This window comes from Sminthopsis crassicaudata, chromosome 2, assembly GCF_048593235.1.
Source record: "Sminthopsis crassicaudata isolate SCR6 chromosome 2, ASM4859323v1, whole genome shotgun sequence".
NCBI classification, from domain to species: Eukaryota; Metazoa; Chordata; class Mammalia; order Dasyuromorphia; family Dasyuridae; genus Sminthopsis; species Sminthopsis crassicaudata.
In genome coordinates, this window is record NC_133618.1 from 225,328,477 (window position 1) to 225,343,090 (window position 14,614).

The 14,614-nt window shown below is 37.1% G+C and overlaps 1 protein-coding gene across 3 annotated transcripts in view; it reads right to left on the minus strand.

The window, feature by feature from the left end:
* BABAM2 (BRISC and BRCA1 A complex member 2) overlaps positions 1 to 14,614 on the minus strand; it is a 514,351-nt gene that overhangs the window by 493,995 nt on the left and 5,742 nt on the right. The gene's annotated exons all lie outside the window — the stretch shown is intronic.

Consider the following 14,614-nt stretch of genomic DNA (forward strand, 5'->3'; position numbering starts at 1 on the left):
AATTCTTCACATGACTGAACTCCAACATTTGGTGCAAACCCAACATTTGGTGTGCTTTCCTAAATCTCATCATTTGGTACTCATATCAATCTCATCATCAGATGCTCAATCCCAAACATATCAGGTGGAATGTCAGTTTGATCATTTCTTACACCAAAAATGACTGGATATTAGACTAAAAGTTAAATTAAGAAAAAAATTTCTAGCAAACTTTTGCCAAAAATGCAGAATATTGTGATAAACATTTGTTTGCTATTTTATAGTACTTTAAAATTTGTGATGAGCTTTACATATATTAACTCATTTGATACAACAAACCTGGGACAGGCACTATTATCATTTCCATTTAACAAATGAGGAAACTGAGACAAAGACAGGTTAAGGGACTTGCCCCAAATCACACAACTACTTAAATAAGGCCCAAACTAGCCATTCTGGGATTCATTCTTGACTCCATATAAACTTTATACAAACTATAGGCCTGAGGCATAAAACTGCCTCAGAAGTTTAAAAAAAAAAAAACAACTTTCCTAATTTTAGATGCCTGATAACTGTTTATCCACAGACTCCACCCTGTTTAATTGGTTCCTGATGATCTTTAGCAACAAACTGGAAGACTTTGAATTTCCTTTCTCAATATCCTAATAATCTTAATCTTTTTCAACATTCCTAGTTTGCCTATCACCTGGTACGGATGCCTAGAGCTTCAGTTTAAAGGAAAACAGTCTAGTCCAACAAGTCTTCCTTTTTTTCTTTAAGTTCTATTCTACAGAATTTTTTTTTACCATGCCCCCAAGTTTGTATCTTTATTTCCTCCACACCGTCCAGCTTCCTTTTAAATGTGATTTTCCCAGTTAAAATATAAGCACTTTGAGAGCAGGAAACCATCTTTCTTTTTGTTTGCCTGTACAGGGGTGCATCAGTATTCCTCATTAACTGGTTCCAGAAGACACAATGAGCAATGAAAATGACAAGTGTTAAATGAATTTTTCCTATAAGGAGTACATCCATCCCTTCCCAACCAATTCCCCAAAGTGGCAAGTAGGATTTCCAGCAATAGAGAAACAAACCAGCCCCACTCAGCCCAGCTCTCCTCTTCTTGACCCAACTCACTTTCTGAGAAAAATCACATGACCTTTATTCTCTTCCCCCAACCCACACCATCCAAGCTTCCTTGGGGGATGCAGAGGTGAGAGAATGTAGATAGGAAAGAAGAAGCTATGTTCTCACACTCTCAGCTTCTCAGAGCTCTGGTCACTACTTGGGGCATAGGGCTGCCAGGAGTCCTGGGTCTTGTCACCACCCGCACCTGGGCTCCTGCTATCACTACTTGCACCACTACCACTGCTCCCATGCCTCCAATTTCTATAACACTATAAAGTTTACTTAAAATTTTATACCTAAATTGGAAACTGTGTGGATGCCCATCTGTTGGGGAATGGCTGAATAAGTTATGGTACATGAATGTTATGGAATATTATTATTCTGTGAAAAATGATCATCAGGAGGATTTCAGAAAGGCCTAGAGAAACTTACATGAACACTCTACATGGCAACAAGAGTATGTGTATCAAGTCTGATGAATGTGGCTCTTTTCAACATTGAGGTGATTCAGGCCAGTTCCAGTGGTCTTGTGATGGAAAGAGTCATCTGCACCCAGAGAAAGTACTGTGGAAACTTAATGTGAATCACAACACAGCATTTGCACCATTTGTTGTTGTTGTGTGCTTGCTTTTTATTTTGTTTATCATTTTTTTTCCTCCTTTTTATTCTTTTGTGTGTTTGTGTGTGTGTGTGTGTGTGTGTGTGTGTGTGTGAGTGCGCAGTACGATGAGTGTGGAATTATGTATAGAAAACTTGTACATGTTTAACATAGTGTATTGCTTGCTGTCTCAGGGAAGGAATGGGGGAAAGGAGGGAGAGCAGTTTGGAACACACAATTTTGCAAGGGTGAGTGTTGAAAACTATCTGTACATATACTTTTTTTTTAAATTAAATCTTTTTATTTTTCAAAACTTATACATGGATAATTCTGCAACATTAGCCCTTGCAAAACCTTTTGTTCCAATTTCCTCACCTTCTTTCATCCTCTCCCCTAGATGACAAGTAGTCCAATATATGTTAAAGATGGCAGAAATATATTTTAACTCCAATATATGCATATATATTTGTAAAATTATCTGGCTGTATAAGAAAAACCAAATCAAACCAGAAAAAAAAAAAAGAGAAGCAAAACAAAATGCAAACAAACAACAACAAAAAGATTGAAAATGGTATGTTATGATCCTCTCTCTGGGTGTACATGGTTTTCTTCATCTCAAGATGATTGGAAATGGCCTGAATCAGATCATTGTTGAAGAGAGCCACGTGTATCAGAATTGATACACGAACTAATACCTAAACCAGGTAGGAAGAAAACATTAAAAGAAAATTATAGACCAATTTCCCCAATGAATATAGATGCAAAAATCTTAGATAAAATATTAGCAAAAAGATTACAGAAAGTCATTCCCAGGACAATACACCATGACCAAGTAGGATTTATTCCAAGAATGCAGGATTGGTTCAATTTTAGGAAAACTATTAGCATAATTGACTATCTCAATAACCAAACTAACAAAAATCATATCTTAATATCTTAATAAATGCAGAAAAAGCATTTGATAAAATCCAACACGTATTCCTATTAAAAACACTAGGGAGTATAGAAATAAATGGACTTTTCCTTAAAACAGTCAGTAGTAGCTATTTAAAATCATCAGCAAACATCATATATAAGGGCGATAAACTAGAACCATTCCCAAAAAGATCAGGAATGAAACATGGTTGATCACTATCACCATTATTATTCAATATTGTATTAGAAATGTTAGCTTTGGCATTAAGAGAAGAAAAAGAGAGTAAAGGAATTAAGAGTAGGTAACGAGGAGACCAAATTATCACTTTTTGCAGATGATGTAATGGTATACATAAAGAACCCTAGAAAATCAATTTTAAAAAATACACAATAAAAAAAAACAATCCACAACTTTGCATGTATTTTGGAAAATAAAAATCTATTACATTAAAAAATCCATACCTAAGATATTTAGATTAAATAAGATGCTCATATTTTTGCAGAACAATGAATAATTTGTTCAATGAAATATTTGTTCTTGAGGGACTGGGAGGTATGAGGTTCTGGTTTCAATATTGCAAATACTATTATATTTGAAAACCACTATATTAAAATGCAAACTATATACCAGTATGCACTCGATGCATGCAAACTACCTGAAGTAGATATTACCAATTAAAAACAGATCATAGATTTAGGACAGAAAAGGACATCAGAGATCACCTAGTCCAAATCAGCTCAGAGTTTAAGTAGCAAAGCCAGTATTCTAACCAAGTTTCTCTGAGATAGTCTCAAAAAAACTTGTGAAGATTTATAGCGACTGATGCCAAGTGATATAATGTACAGAGTTAAAGCAATATTATAAAGATCATCAACTATAAAGATTTAGCTACTTTGATCAATATAAAAATCTATCACAATTTCAAGACTCATGATGAAAAATGCTACCCATTTCCAGAAAATTGATAGCTCAGACTGCAGATTGAAAAATGTGTTTTTCTTTACTTTTCTTGCTTTTTTCCTCCAGAACAAAACTAATGCAGAAATGTATTTGTACAATTTTCATAAAGCTTCACAACAGGTGAGGGAAGAAATGAAAGGAGGGAAAAACAAAAATAATTTTAAAAAAGAAAAAGCTAGGGAAAAAGTGATAGTTTAAAACTCTAAATTCTTAAGACTTAACTTTCATCTGGAGTAAAGTAACCTAAAATAATTTTTTTCCCCTCTGAGGCTGGGGTTAAGTGACTTGCCCAGGGTCACACAGCTAGGAAGTGTTAAGTGTCTGAGACCACATTTGAACTCAGGTCCTCCTGAATTCAAGGCTAGTGCTCTATCCACTGCGCCACCTAGCTGCCCCCTAAAATAATTTTTAAAAAGAAAAAGCTGGGGGAAAAAAAAAGTGATAGTTTAAAACTAAATCCTTAAGACTTCTCTTCCATCTGAAGTAAAGTAATCTCCTCCCCTCACAAGATGGAAAAAATTTAGCCTACTAGCTAAAGACAGTTGTTTGTCCAAAAGGACATTAGCCACAAAAGCTTTCTAGATTCTGCATTCATGTTAAGAAGCTGAATGTAACCAACAATCAATAGGAACAATGGTATAAAGTATCTGAATCAAGAATCTATTTTTAACTCAGTAATGGAATATAGAACATAGATAGAAAATTCAACAGGTAGTTGTGGGTGGGTGAGATACCACAGCAGATGCCCTAGACAGAGAAATCTGCCATTTGCCAGTAGGGTTGAGTCATCAAGACATATTAAAAAAAAGAGCTTATTAAGGCTTAGCTACAACAGGTTGGAGACAGACCTCTGCTCTTCTCTCACTATTAAAAAGTTATATATTTCCAGGCATAATTCCAAAATACTGAAGAGACATTTTAGACAACTTCCAGATTATAAGTATCACTTATAATGGCAAAGTACAGCATCTTTCAGATGGCACTATACTTGTAATCAGAATAACATGGAGCAAAAATGCTACTACACATTCTGTAGGCTCTTGGCACAGCTCCCTAAAATGCAGAAATCATCATTATTAAACCTAGCATACACTCCACTTAGAGGCATAAACCAAGTAAATAGTCATGACTAAACTGCCAAAATTATAACACATTTTGAAATTAAGTGAAATCCTATTCAGTGAATTTAAGGAGGTACTTCTTTAAGTCATTATGATGAAACTTCACAGATGCTACATTATTCATCAAAAAACTTCGTGAAAGTAGATTTATGTAAGAATGAATTTAAGCAGATCAACACTATCTTAAGCAAAAAATACCTTAGACAAAAGTCAAAATTATCCAGATCCCAAAGCCAAGTACTCTTCACATAAGCTTTCAATTTTCCATCTCATATCATGAAAAGAAAAACATAAATAGACTTCATGTTTATTTCTATTTGAAATACACACTCAGACCTTGTCTCTTGACTAATATGTGGCTCTTTTATCTGAAGTTCTTTAAAATCTCTATTTTCTGTATTAAAATATATTATAAAGTATGACTATAATGTCATAATATATGATTAATCTAATAGTATCAATTGCCAATTAAGCATTTTAAATTGGATGTCCTGGAGACACCTCAAATTGAACAGATCCAAAATAAAATTTATCTTTTCTTATAAAATCACTTCAAACTATAATTTTATTGAAGATATCATCTTTCAGTCTCCCAGATTTTTAACCTTGGCATTTTCCTCAACTCCTCACTCTACCTTACCCAACATATCCAATCAGTCATTAAATCTTGCTTGTATCTTTACATTTCTCCTATTTGATCCCTTCTCTCTATTCCTATAGCGTCTTAATTCAGGCCCCCATCACCTCTAAAGTAAATTATTATTAATAACTTTATAATCAGTGTTCAAATTATAGGTTTCTCAAGTTTCTACTTTAGTCCATTCTCCATATAGCTACCAAATTGACTTCCCTAAAGCAAATATTTGCCCATGTCACCCCTCTATTCAATTAATTCTTCAACTTCCTCTGGGAAAAGGAGAGGTGTCTTCCCCATAATGATTAATATATTCACATTTCTTTATAATCTACACATTACATTGATTCTGAACCCCTGTATGTAGAGGATCACAGTCAGTAGAGAAACTCTGGGTAAGGTATAAGACCTTTCAGGCCAGAGGGAACCTGCTAACAATGTCTGGTTTGGCTTCCCTAAGGACTCTCAGCCTTCCTGAGAAGTCAGTGACAACCTATGTTGAGATTGAAGCAGAGTGATATCAGGTGACAAACTACATACAATAGCAAATTGTTTATGTGGTCCCACATGCACAGTGTTGTTTTGTTACATTATAAAAAGAGGAAAGCCCTTGAAATAAACAGACTCCATTTTCCCATCATCCTCAGGATTCCCGCCTCATCACTTCTACACTAGAAAGGCATATTTTTTTAATGACCCCAGCGTGGGGGCTCTAGAAAGCAATGTTTGTCACCCAAACTTGGGGGCTCTAGAACTCAGGATATTTTAATCACCCTGGTGTGGGGACTGTAAAAAGCAATAGTGTGTTTTTGTCACCCCAACCTGGGGGCTCTAGAAAGCAGGACTCCATATTTTAATCACCCCAACTTGGGGGCTCTACAAAGCAGGACACAATACCTGCATATCATTATTTACATCCCATTCCCCTCCCATCAATTCCTTATTCCCATTTCCCACAATTCTCCACCTCAAAGTCCCAACAGAATGCTATCAGCTAACTATCATGCCCTCTAAACTGCCTGTTTCATAAGTAACAAATTTACCTTCATCTTAAAATTTTAATCTCCCATTATTTCTTGCAGTCACTAAGACCTGGCTCCCCTCTGATGATACAATCTCCCTAGCCTCTTCCAGTATTGGCTGCATTTTCACTCAACTAGTCAAGCATAGGGAGAACCTGGTATTTCCAGGTTCTCCTCCCTACCTCTATTCCATCACTCAGTCACCTGTTCTCTTTTAAAGACATTTCACATTCATATCTTTCAATAAATCAAAAGCCTGATATATGTTGCATAAAAATTTAAAAGACATTCATTCCCTTTCCTTCTCATACCAGAAGACTTCAATATACATATTAACACAATCAGTTTAGGAACAATAAGTTCCTAAATCTGCTTCATTTCCCAAGACATATTTCTCCACACCATCTTAGCTACACACAAAGATAATCATACTCTTGATTTTGCCATAATCCACAAATACACCACTTCCCTATTAGAGAATTCTGAAATCCTATTACCTGACCATACTCTATTAGCTTTCTCCCTCTTTTTTAGTTCTCTTGTCAGGCTGGTCCCAAGGTCCTCCAGAGAGCTAGCCCAAACATTACATTTTGGTGCCCAAACATGGATGTAAGGACCTACACTCAGCAGTTCAACTGATGTGATTGTAAGTTCAGTGGAGAAGTCCCTATGACTCAGAAACAGGGTGAGTAAACCAGTCATTTTCATTTTTTAACTAAAATGGGGCAAATACTAAAAAAAGAGCCTTCCCACCCCAAGGGAAGTGTGTAGCAAACATAGTTAGGTTAATAAAAAAGCAAGGTTTGTTGGTAACTTGGAAGCAGATCACTGGACTCTTAGAAATATTGGAGTATACATCTCCTTGGTTCTCTAAGGAAGAAAAATTAGAGCCAGATAAGTGGAAACTAGTAGGAAAGCAACTAATTGAATGTTACAATAATAATAGTCCTGATTCAATTCCTAAGGAAACACTCTATAGATACAAAATGATAGAATTAGCTTTAAGGAATCCCACAAGTTTTAAAATAAGGAAAAAGGAAATAGAGCAGGAGAGGGATGGTACTGACAAAGTATATGAAAAGCATGAAGAATTGGACAAGGAAGGAGTTAAATATAACGTTGATGAATTTAAGGGGTATGGTGCTTCTCAATCAGTACCACCCATCAGCAGCTTTGCCCACCCCCTATGACACAATTACAAAAGGCATTAATTAAAGCTAAAGAATGAATGATAGGATACATCTGATTTGAAAATAGAAGCATACCCTGTGATTGAAAAGTTTGAGTCTTCTTTTAATTTGAAAATTATCAAAGATCTTAAAAAGGGTTGCATTCTTTATGGGGCTACATCATCTTGAGTTAAGTAAGATATTATTAGAGAATTTGGCTTTTGAGATTTTAACCCTTAGTGATTGGAAATCTATAGTAAGAACATGTTTAGAACCTGGACAAAACTTGTTGTGGCTTTGAGTATAGTGAACTCTGTAGAATACAAGCCCAATGAAATAAGTAAACTGGAGTTAATATACCAGTCACCTTTGATCAACTAGCAGGTTTTAGGTCCTTATGCAGACACTTTAGCACAGATTAATTACCCTTTGGCAGCATAAGAACAAATTGCTGCTGCTATCAAAGCATGGGTCACCCTCCCAGGAAGACAAAATAGAGGGGAAGCCTTCATGGAAACAGCACAAGGTCCAAATGAACCCTTTGCTGGTTTTGTGGGATGTCTACAAACAGCTGTCATATAAACTATTGGTGAAAATACAGCAAAAGAAATTATGATAAGGCAACTTGATAAGGAAAATGCTAATGAGATTTGTAGAAGAATTATACTAGGACTACACAAAGATGCTCCTTTATAGGAGATTATAAAACGTTGTGCCACAGTGGGCACAAATGCCTTTTATACCCAGGCTATGAAAGCAGTCGAATTTTCAAGATCCGAACATGGGAAAACAGGATCCCTTTTGGCAAGGGACTTCCAGAGAGACTCGTCAATACTTTCACTGTGGTAAAGTAGGGCATCTGAAAGCTCAATGTTGGCATAGAAGATAGGGTGGGAGAACAAGACCCAAAACCCCATGTCCAAAATGCAACAGAGGCTTGCATTGGGCATCAAAATGTAGACTGATTCAGGGAAACGAGAAGTGGGGCTTGGCTCCAGGGTCCCAGGCAAAAAACACTGGGGAATGATAGCAGCAGCTGTTACACCCAGAGAGTCTTTAGAAGTTCAGTCCTCAGACATGACCAATCAGCCAAGAAGCAATCTGATGGGAAAAAAGGATTACAATTGGGGAGAACAGAGTTGTATGCAACTGGGACTACTGAGATATCTATCCCCTGGAGAGGTAAAATCTGTTCCTCTCCAACTTATAAATCCTTTGCCTCCAGGCACAGTAGGCTTGATCATTTCACCTCCTGAGAATGTTGACAAAACAGTGTCTATCCATATACTGATTTGAGAAACTGAGGAAAGTGTAGCTAATATCCCAGTCACTAATACAGGTAGACAATGTGTGACTTATCAACCAGGAGAAGTAGCAGCATCAGGTTTACTGATACAGACTCCTAACAGACAATTTGGTAATATTTGCCCAGATTTTGGCTCCCATCAACAGAATCCAGGAATATTCTGTACTGCAACAGTTACAGCTGACTGACCTATGCTCACTATCTATGTAAATGGCGTTCCATTAGAAGGGTTGGTAGACAATGGTGCAGATCGTACAGTCATTAGAGGTGCCAACTGGCCCAGTCACTGGCCAAAGATTAAGGCAGACACCTACATGTCTGACGTAGGAGGTTTAATAGCAGCTGAAGTTAGTACCACCCCTTCGAAATGGACATTTGAAGGTGAAACAGGCATTTTTATTCCTTTTGTAGTTGAAAAAATCCCCATCAATCTATGGGGAAAAGACATCTTACAACAGTTAGGATTACAATTGAATACTTTAGCTTTTTTAGGCAGAGCTGCTATTAAAGGCCTGCCTGCACTCTCACCTGTTCCTATTCAATGGAAAATTGACATACCAGTGTCAGAAGAACAGTGGCCCTTAGCTAGCAATAAAATTCAGGTCTTATTAGATATAATACAGGAGCAACTTGACTTAAAACCTTCTCTAAGTCCTTGGAATTCCCCTGTATTTGTTGTAAGAAAGAAATCTGGAAAATGGAAGATGTTGACCGATTTAAGAAAAGTAAATGAACAGATGGAAACTATGGGAATTCTTCAGCCTGAACTTCTGTCTCCTACTCAATTGCCTAGAGAATGGCCTCTTTGGATTATAGACATTAAGGATTGTTTCTATTCTATCCCTCTAGATAATGAGGATATGAAAAGATTTGCCTTTTCAATGCCCAGTATTAACTTAGCTGGGCCTTATAAAAGATGTGGACAGTTTTACCACAGGGAATGAAAAATAGCCCTACTATGTGTCAAATGTATGTAGCTGCTGCTCTTACTCCAGTAAGAAAAGCATTTCCAAAAGTTATGTTGTTACATCACATGGATGATGTCCTGGGATGTGCACCTGAGGAGCAAATATTAGAAGCATGTCTACAAAAGAGCATAGAAACATTAAGGAACTACAAATTGCATATACCTCCAGAAAAAATTCAAAGGAATGCTCCTTTTCAATATTTAGGATATGAAGTATATCCTAAGGTGCTTACAGTATAAAAACTTTCTTTAAGAATAGAGAAGTTGAACACCTTAAATGACTTTCAGAAATTGATAGGGAGATATCCAATGGATGCATCCAGTGTTAGGCTTAACTACCTATAAATTACAACCATTATATAACATTTAGCTTTTTACACTATTAATTTTTTGATTTTTTATAAAGATGCACTGGCTCCAGCAGACAGGTTTCATAATCCACCGGAAGGGCAGTGTCCAGTTCGAGCAGCTCCACTATCTTTAGATAATCACCAGGTGATGTGGAGAGATCCAGAAAGTGGTGAATGGAAGAGGCCAGACAGGTTAACTGCTTGGGGGAGAGGATTTGCTTGTATCTCCACAGATGGAGAATGTTAAGTCCAAAGTAGCTCCCTGGAGGTCTCAGGATCAGCCAGAGTCAGGATAAGTAAAAGTCCTTGGTCTTTAGGGGGAGAAATTAAAGAAGCAGGCAAACTGCCAGGAGTTTTGCCAAAGATCTCTTCTTGATTCGGAGTCCAGAATCTCCACCTTTCTTCTCCTCATCTGGTCTCTGTCACCCCACCCTCTAATCCTAGCCTACAATTATCTTAACCCCAAACATTGAGCCAGCACTAATGGCCATTTTTCCAAACATATGCTAATAGAGTCAGTGTCTTATATGGAATAGTTAATTAGCCTAAAGTACTCGGTTTTCTGATTCAAGCACACATTTTAAGAGTTTCAGCCCTTTACAGGAGAAGAAATCAGATGGGTGCCAACAAGCTATATTCACCTTGTCCATCAGAGAGAGAGAGAAAAGGAGAAGACCCTTGAAACAAAGGGAAAGACCCAAGAAAGAGCTGGTAGTTCCATCTCCGACTATAAGTGCCATTGAAAAAGCATGATAATGAACAACAAATATTGTTGAGGAGACTGATGCAGATCTTCAAAATCTGCAGGAATCATTGGATTCCCTGACACATGAAGTAATGGACAATAGATTGGTTTTGGACTATCTCTTGGCTGCTGAAGGAGGTATATGTGTGATTTTATTTATATACCCTCCTTGTAGGACTTATGGTCATGTAAAATTCCTCATGTTGATTCATGTTGTTTGTTATGTCACTACTAGTCTATATTATATTACTATGTGCTTGTGTAATACCTTCCATGCTCTCGGATATATACCTGTTTCAAGAGAGACCCTTTAGAAACCCACTAACAATATCAGGTTTGACTTCCCATTTCCTCCCTTCCTGAGAAGTCAGGGAGGACGTGACTACCTGTGTTCTAAAACAAAAGAAAGCAGGAGATGTAGAGGGCAGGAACTCTGGAGAAGTATACTTGAAACTAGGTATTAACTCAGTGGAACTGATGAGATAATGGTTCTCTAGTTCATACATATTCACTATGCTGTAATGATATAATTGTACTAAGGTATATAAGGGCTGAGGAGGACTGGAAATGAGACATTCCATCTTTGACCATCCTCCTGGTGGCTCTCCTGCCTCCTGCATTCCTCCACTAAGATCAAGGCTAGTCCCAAGGTCCTCCAGAGAGCTAGTTCGAACATTAGTCTGTTTTTCTCCTATTTTGAAGTCCTGGTGAACAGATTCACCTCTATAATGTTTTCTTCTCTTGAGTCCCTGGACCCCTTACCATATGACCAATTAAGCCCTGCCAGACCTCAGTCTTGCTACTTCCATGATCCATTGCCTTCATTTCCACACAGCATTGAACAAAAGCAAAGAAAAATCACACATTCTGACAAAGCCCACTACAAATTTATTTTATGCAATCTCAAATGGGCTCCCACTGATGCTAAGCAATCCTACAATACCTCCCTTATCACTAACTATTGCACTCCCCACAGCAAATGTCTCAAACTTTTCCAATCTTCCTCAAATGACCCATGGCCATCCCTCTTTCTGATCCTCTCAATTGAGAAACTTGTCTTTATATTTAACAGAAAAAAACTGAGGTCATTTATCATGAGCTCCCTTTTTCCCTCTTTTTTTTCTTTTATAACATTCACATGTCTTCTGTCACTATCTCTTCCTTCACCTCCCTCATAAAAAGTCATCTTACCCCTTGCTAAAGCAAACCCCTTTACCTAGACAAGTGATACCATTCCTCCCTTTGTTATCCATACTCTCCCAATTGTCTTCAATCTCTCCCTTTCGGTTGGCTCCTTCTTACTGCCTATAAACATACCTATATCCCCCATTTGCCCATAAAAAAAAACCCTCACTTGATTCTTCCAAACCCAAAAACTATTGTCCTTTATTTTTTCTGCCTTTTATGGCTAAACTCCTTAAGAAGGCCATCTACAATAGATGCCTCCACTCTCCCTATTCTCACTTTCTTAACTCCTTACAATCTAGCTTCTCATCTCATCATTCCAACAAACCAGCCTCTCCAAAGTTATCAATGATCCTAACTACCAGATCTCACAGCCTTCTCAATACTCCTTCTTATGTAGCCTTTGGCACTATCAGTTACCCTTTTTTCCTTAATACTGGGTTCACCTCTCTCTCTCCTCATTCTCCCTTTCAATTTCCCTGTGCAGGATTTTCATCCAGATCATGTCCACTCATCAGGCATCTCAGTCCTCTTCTCTTCTCCCTCTATATAACTTCACCTGATGTAAGCTCCTATGGATTCAACTATCTATGCTGATAATTCTGAGATCTACTCATGCAGCCCCCACCTCTCTGGAAATCCAATGTTCTATCTCCAACTGCATTTCAGGTCAGGATACCTATGAGACATCTTAAACTCAGTATGTCCAAAACTAAGCTTATTGTCTTTCTTCTTAAATTTTTTAAATTTAAGAAGAAATTTCTTAAATTTCTTAAATTTTTCCCCCTTCTAAACTTCTCTATTATTGTCAAGGGTATCACCATTTTCTCTTGTGCTTAAAACTTCAACATTATCCCTTAACAGTGCTTACTATGTCTCAGACACTATGCTAAATGCTTTAAAATTATTCTCTTACTTGATCCTCACACTAACTCTGGGGAAAGGTATTATCATTATCTTCATTTACAGATGAGGAAACTGAGGCAAACAAGTTAACTGACTTTCCCACAGTAATACAGTTAGTAAATGTCTAAGATCCAATTTGAACCAAGAATGTCTTCTCAACTCCAGAACTGGGGATCTATCACTGCACCACCTAGATGCATCTACAGCCAATTTGTTGCCATGGCCAGTAAATTTCATCTTTGTAACATCACTCAAATACACTCCATTCTCCCCTTTGATCCTACTACCAACCTAATTATAGAATCTCATTTCCTCCTGCCTGGATCTACTGGTTGATCTAACTGGAATAACCCTGACTCCTCATTCCAAATCATATTCTATTCTGCTGCCAAAGGGATTTCCTAAACACAAATCCAGTCATGTTACCCCATGCCCAAAATCTCCAATGGTTCCTTATCACCTCCATGATCAACTATAAATTCCTTAATTTGTCATTCAAAGTCCTCCATAAGTTACCCCTTTCTGGTCTTTTTACACTTACACCACCACATCCCACCCCTATAGTCTTTAATCCAATTAACACTGGCTTCTTGGCTATTCCTAGAATAAGATGCTTTCAATTCTCTGCTCAGGATATTTTCTCTGGCTGTCTCCCATGCTCTCCCTATTCATTTCTACCTCCCACCTGTGTTGGCTTCCTCCAAGCTCCAACTAAAATCCCACCTTTTATAGGAAGCCTGTCCCAACCCTTCTTAATCATTTCCTATTTATTCTGAACACTATATATATATATGTTTGATTGCTGTATACCACATTAGAATATGACTTCCTTGAGGGCAAGGACTATTTTTGTCTTTTTTTGTATTCCCAGAATTTAATAAAGAATCTGTCATACAGGGATTACCTGTCATCGGGGGGAGGGAGTGGAGGGAGGGAGGGGATAATTTGGAAAAATGAATAAATAAAAAAAAAAGAATCTGTCATACAGTAGGCACTTAATAAATGCTTGTTGACTAACTGACTAAACCATGTCACTGACATTTATAGTATTCAAAGTGCATAATGATGAAAGTCATATGAGATCTACATCACAACTATTCAACTCTGCTTTTGGAGCATATAAGTAGAGACAATACATAAACAAACATGTCCGTGTTCCAATAAAACTTTATCTAAATACATAAAGATCATTCTTAGTTCATGAGCCATATAAAAACAAGCAACAGTCCATATATGGCTCACAAGTCATAGTTTGCTAAGGCCTATTGGAAAATGTATTGGATTTGACATCAGGAACCCCTAAATCCAAATTCCAGCTCTCTACTTAACCTATGTGACTTCCCTGAGGTCATTCAGGCACAGTAAGCTCTTATCCTCTAAATCACAATTCCTTGAAATTTCTATCTGGGTTCTCTTCCAACCCTAAATGATTCAACCCTATGATCTTATGAAAAAATCCACACATTAATAAAAAACAAGCTTAAAAATTCCCCACCCCATTGCATATGATATAAAAATAAAATAAATGAAATTCTGACAATATTGTGGTCTAAAATACAAATGAAAGAATCTCAAAAATTAGATATCAAAAACTGAATAAAAGCTAAGTGCATCAACAAATGTTTACAACA